We start from the raw sequence: 6,632 nt of genomic DNA on the forward strand, positions 1-6,632 counted from the left end.
TTATTATAGAGACGAGGTCTCACCAAGTTGCCCAGGCTGGTCTTGAACCTGCAGGCTCAGTCAATCCTTTCCCTTTGGCCTCCCAAAGTGCTGGGATTATAGGCATGAACCAAGCGCCCAGCCTGCACATTCCTTTTGATGTGTCTTTCCTTTATGCCTTACCAGAAAGTTTACACCAATTCCCATCTTCCTCCTCAGCAGATGGGAGGGCTAACAGGTTAATTTTCCATCGGAGATACTGCTGGCAGCCAGGGCCACAGACGGTGCCTCTTGTTCTGAATAGCTTCTGTCTCCAGAGAAGCCAGTCCTGGGTGTATGGACAGTTTCCCCCATTACCCAGTCCTATTCCCAGGGAATTATCTCAGAACATGTGTCTGCTGTTTTGGCAGGCTTGTTAAGGGTGAGAAGGTCAGGCTGGGTGCCTTTTCTCTCTAATGGACTTCCAGGGCATCCAAGCATATTCCAGAAAGTCATTTATCAGTCTCCCTGGCCATAGCCCTTATTTTAATTGTAAGAAAACACAATTTGTTTTCTCAGATCGGATGGATGTGTCTATATTTTGAATTCGTTTTCGAGCTCAGGGTGCATTCTCGCCGTCTCAATCAGTTTGAAATTTAGTGGAAACGAAGAACATTCCATGGCCTTCTAGAAACAGACCGTCCCCTTCGGTGGTGAGCAGAGTGTTGAGAGGCCTTACTGTGATACTCTCCCACCCTGCTCCCCCTTCCTCGGTTTTGCTCTCCTACCTGGGGACCCATAGCATGCTTCCCCTGCCCCAACCCACTCCTCTGGGAAGATGAGACCCCGAAGACTGGAGTGATCTGAAGGGAACCGATGGCCATCTCCAGGCTCGGTCTCTTCCTCAGGAGAGCTCCGCGCCTCTCTCTGGTGTCCTCTCACTGGCTGGGCTGTGGTGAGGATTAATGGCCCTCTGTAAGGCTCTGATGGATCCATAATCGGTTTGCTTCATTAGGGCCTGCTGCCTGGGGAAGCTCATCGTACACTCGGAGACACGGTAAATGGAGCTCTGCTGCGAGACCCAGAGATCAGGTCACCTCTTGGGTAGACATAGAGGCTGTCCTGAGAGTCTGTCTCTGGCCCCATCCTTGTAAGCCAGAAACGCGGGCATAGGAAGCAAATTAATATTGTTTAGGTTCTTCATTTGTCAGCATGTGTGAAGGCCGAAGGAGGTAATTCTGAACTTCTTCTGGGTCATGGACTCCACGGAAAGATTTTAAACTGCACAGATCTGTACCACAGCATGCTGTTTTAGGAGTAGGTGTTGCAGACCTCTTGAGCCTATTAACAGTCCTCTTGGAAAGTTCATGAATTCCCCTTCCCCCACCAACGAGACATTTTGAAGGAAATACCTTTGCTTATTTACTTATCTATCAGTCCCCTCCATTTATTCAACAAGTTTTCTTTTTTTGAGTTAGAGTCTCACTCTGTGGCCCAGACTGGAGTGCAGTGGCACGCTCACGGCTGCTGCAGCCTTGACCTGCTAGGCTCAGGTGATCCTCCCGCCTCAGCCTGCTAAGTAGCTGGGGACTACAGGCGTATGCCACTATGCCTCGCTAATTTTTCTTGATTTTCTTGTAAGACGAGGTCTCACCAAGTTGTCCAGGCTGGTCTCAAACCCCTGGGCTCAGGTAATCCTCTTGCTTTGGCCTCCCAAAGTGCTGGGATGACAAACATGAGCCACCTTGCCCGGCCTTCTTCAACAAATATTTAAGGCTGGACTTGGTGGCTCAGCCTGGCATCCCAGCACTTTGGGAGGCCGAGGCGAGTGCATAGCCCATGGGTTTGAGACCAGCCTGGGCAACTACGTGACTCCTTGTCTCTACAAAAAAAAAAAAAGAAATGAATCTGACAAAAGTGATAGATTGTCACCACCACAGTTAAATCATAAAAGGGGTGGTGATCATTCAGAGATTTCGCTTACTTTCCTAGGCTCCTCGGGCTTCCTCCCTCAGATGAAACGAGCTGCCCTGTTGTGAGCTTCCCAGGGGAGACCACGTAGCAAAAGACTGGGGGGGCTTCCCCCCAGTAGGCCAGAGAGGAACTGAGACCCTGGGTCCAACAACACATGAGGAACTAAGTCCTGCTAACAACCACAGTGAGAGCTCAGGAATGGATCCCTTTCCCCATAAAGCCTGCAGATGAAACCACAGCCCGACCCACACTTTAACCACAGCAATGAAGACTGACCCGGAGGACTCAGCTTACCTGGGCCTGGTTACCTGACTCCGGGGAACCATGCAATGATATATCTCTGTTGTTTCAAGCCATGGAGTTTTGCAATGACTGATTACACAGTGATATATTGCTCACTTACCCCTAAACAGAATGCAGGTGGAAAGTCTCCCGACTCTTAGATTTTTTTTTTTTAAGAGTTGATTTTAACCCATTCACCACCATGAATACTCTTAAATATCGTTAGGTTTATTTTTGTTGGTTTATTTTGTGTTGGAAGTTCTCTTAAAATTTTAGCATATTTGATGAACTCAGATACATTTTAAATTGTATTAAGAATAGTTTTCCTATGAATACCTACATTCAGTGAATTGCCTCTTCCCGTATTCTCTCACTCTACTACACTCAACTTTCATATTAAAACCATCTTGGAAAATGTTTAAAACAAAAACAAAAACAAATATTTATTGAGCACCTACTATATGTCAGGGAAACCATTTTTCTTGTGACAAGTTTTGAGCCAGCCCTAAAGTGAGAGTGAGTTAGAAGCATCTTTTGAGGGAATAGCAACCACAACCAAACTTATTCAGGCATTTTGTTTTCTCTTCTCTTCCTTTTCAGGTAAAGGCAGGGAGTGAAGGATGAGGGAAGATTTCATGAGCATTTTTTTTTTTTAGTTGGTGTCTCACTTCGTCACCCAGACTGGAGTGCAGTGGCACGCTCCCGGTCACTGCGTCCTCGACCTGCTGGGCTCCGGTGATCCTTCCGCCTCAGCCTTCCAAGGAGCTGGAACTGCAGGCATGAGCTACCATGCCCGGCTAATTTTTGATTTATTCTAGAGACAGGTTCTCGCCAAGTTGCCCAGGCGGGTCTCAAACCCGCGGGCTCAGGCAATCCACTTGCCTCCGCCTCCCAAAGTGCTGGTATTACAGGCTGAGCCACTGAGCCCGGCTTTCATGAGCATTTTTATTCCCTTAAACTGTCATGTATTTGGCTACATAAAAGGAGCCATCGACAGGGAGGAGAGTTCATTCTGAGGCCAAGAGACATCTTGGGGTATGTTAAGTATCTTCTTTCTAACAAAACCACAGCTACTTATTACAATCTAAATTCTAAGTCTCCAAATCCCACCAACCCACAAGAATGTGAGGATAGACACCCGCAGTGGCCTGGTAGGAAGGCTCATCTGTCTTCTCCAATTGGACCCCAGGATCAAAGAGAATCAGGTGCTTGTGACAATCCGCCCAGCCTCAAGCTTTTCAAAGCAAAGAGTCCCAACTGCTCACAACCTCTTTCTTTGTAATCCAGATCTGTCACTTCTCTGGGGTACCCCCTCCTCATCTTACATCCCCCATGTGGAACCTCAACTTGCAGAACTTGAGTGAGACTGGGGGCTGCGGGCTGGAGGTGAAAATCGGAGACAGGATTGCTGGAGAAGCAAGTACGTGAGGTCTGCCACTTCTGGCCTGGATGGAGTAACCCAGACCAATAATCACAGCAAAGAAATCTTACCAAATGTTTAAGGACAACATGATACCAGTTCCCAAGTCATTCTGTGAAGCCAGTGTTAGCCTCGTATCAAACCAAAGAAAGATTATTTAACCAAAGAAAATGATGGGCCTGGTGCAGTGGCTCACGTCTGTAATCCCGACACACTGAAAAGGCCAGGTGGGAGGATTGCTTGAACCCAGGAGTTTGAGACCAACCTGGACAACACAGTGAGATCTTGTCTCTACCAAAAAAAAGAAAAGAAAAAAAAGCAACTGGGTGTGGCAGCACACACTTGTAGTCCCAGCAACTTGAGAGGTTAAAGAAGAAAAATGGCCTGAGTTCAGGAGGTTGAGGCTGTGGTGAGCTGTGATCATGCCACCGCCTTCTAGCCGGGGTGACAGAGTGAGACTCCAGCTCAAAAGTAAAAACAAAAAAACCCCTCAAAAACCCCATTTCCACTTGCTTTAGGATAAAAATATCAAATACTTACGAATTGTATTCGTTTCCTATCTGCTATAGCAAAATGCCACAAACTTAATGGCTTACAACAAACAAGACACATTTTTTTGTCTTTTGGTTCTAGAGGTTAGAAGTTAAAAATGTGTCTCAGTGGGCTGAAAAAGAATGTTGGCAGGGCTGTGTTTCTTCTAGAGGCTCTAGGGGAGTATCCATTCCATGTCTTTCTGGCTTTTAGAGGTTGCCCAATTTCTTGGCTCACAGCCCAGCATCTCTCTGACTTCCGGTTGCAGTCACATCTCCTCTCTGACTGACCTTCTGTGGTCCCTTATGATTGCGTTGGGTTCACATGGGTAGTCCAGGATAACCTCGCTATTGCAAGATCCTTCACCACACTTCCAAGTCTCTTCTGTCCTGTAATGTGACATATGTACAGCTTCTGATCATCAGATTGTGGGCATCTTTGGGGATATTATTCTTCCCATCACAGGGGCACGTCTGACAACAGGTGTCAAAGACCTGTACACGGAAAAGTATAAATCACTGCTGAGAGAAATTCTAAATGACCTAAATAAATGGAGAGCTATATCATACTGGTGGATTGAAAAACTCAATATTGTTAAAATGTCAATTCTCTCCAAATTGATCTATAGCGCCAACTCAATCCCAATGAAAATCCCAGTGGTATTCCCATAATAATTAATAAATTGACTCATTTGGAAATTGCATGGAGATGCAAAATATCTAGAGAAGCTAAAACAACTTTGAAAAAAAATTGGAGAATTTCACTATCAGATTTTAAGCCTCATTAGAAGGCAACAAAAGTCCAAAGTATGGTATTGAAATAAATAGACATACAGTCGTGGGAAAGTACCAGGGGGTGGGGTTGGATGGGCAGTACCAGGGGGTGGGGCTGGGGGTGGGATTTTGCTGGGGGAGCCGGGGGCATACCCCATCAACAAGGGTAACTGCATAATGAACATTTGTATACTTAACCCTGAATTGTACCCCACATCTTTAAAATAGGATTTAAAAAAAAAAAAAAAGAAAGAAATACACATAAATGCCATGGAAAATAATAGAGACTCTAGAAATTGGTTTGTACATATATTGCCAATTGACTTTCAACAAAGATGAGAAGGCAATTCAGTGTAGAAAAGATAGTATTTTCTTTCTTTTTCTTTGAGTTAGAGTCTCAATCTGTCACCCAGGTTGGAATGCAGTGGCACGCTCATGGCCACCGCAGCCTCTACATGCTGGGCTCAGGTCATCCTTCAGCCTTAGCTTTCTAAGTAGCTGGAACTCCAGGCATGTGCCACCACGCCCAGCTAATTTTTTGATTTATTGTAGAGACGAGGTCTCGTCAAGTTGCCCAGGCTGGTCTCGACCCCTTGGACTCAGGTAATCCTCTTGCCTCAGCCTCCCAAAAGTGCTGGAGTTACAGGCTTGAGTCACTGCTGAAAAGATAGTATTTTCAACAAATGGTGATGGAACAACTGGATATTTAAATAAGAGAAAAAGGAAAAACCCATTTTTAATACTGTATAGAACATTAAAATGAATCACAGATCTATGTGGTAAACCTATAATCATAAAATTTCTAAGCCAGTAGTGGTGGCTCATGGCTGTAATCCCAGGGTTTTGGGAGGCTGAGACAGGAGGATTGTTTGAGGTTAAGAGTTTGAGAACATCCTGTGCAACATAATAAGACCCAATCTCTACAAAAAATAAAGTCTCAGCTACTTGGGAGGCCATGGTGGGAGGATCCCTTGAGCCCAGCACTCCAGCTTGGGTGACAGAGCAAGACCCTGTCTCTAAAACAAAACAAAACAAACAAAACAAAACAAACAAAACACCAGAAAACTTCTAGAAAAAAACATATAAGGAAAATGTTTGCAGTTTTGGGTTTGACAAAGATTTCTTTTTGTGTGTGTGTGTGTTGGAGTCTCACTCAGTCGCCCAGACTGGAGTGCAGTGGCCGTTCCCGGCGGTTGAACTATACAGATGCCGGGACAGAGACAGACAGGCACAACGAAAGAGTGAGAAAACAAGAGAGAAAAGAACACAATGTGACAGAGATCGCATATGGCCTAAAAACCAAAATATTGGATACTGGTCAGGCACAATGGCTCATGCCTATAATCCCAGAATTTTGGGAGGCCAGGGAGGGAGTATTGCTTGAGCCCAAGAGTTTGAGACCAACCTGGGCAAAACAGCAAGACCTCATCTCTAAAAAAAAAAAAAAGAGAGAGAGAGAGAGAGAGCCAGGAGTGGTGGTGCATGCCTATATTCCCAATTTGGAAGGCTAAGGTGGAAGGATCACTTGAGCCCAAGAGAACAATGCTGTGGCACGCTGTACTCCAGACTGTGCAACAAACTGAGACCCCAACTCAAGACTAATATACAACATTGAAACCTAAACACCCCAGATCAATATATTTACTATGTGAACCTTTATATATAAGCTTGTTGACCCTATCCTATCGCAATGT

The sequence above is a fragment of the Carlito syrichta genome, unplaced genomic scaffold, assembly GCF_000164805.1.
Source record: "Carlito syrichta isolate Samal-C Ts95f unplaced genomic scaffold, Tarsius_syrichta-2.0.1 Scaffold311743, whole genome shotgun sequence".
Classification (NCBI taxonomy): Eukaryota; Metazoa; Chordata; class Mammalia; order Primates; family Tarsiidae; genus Carlito; species Carlito syrichta.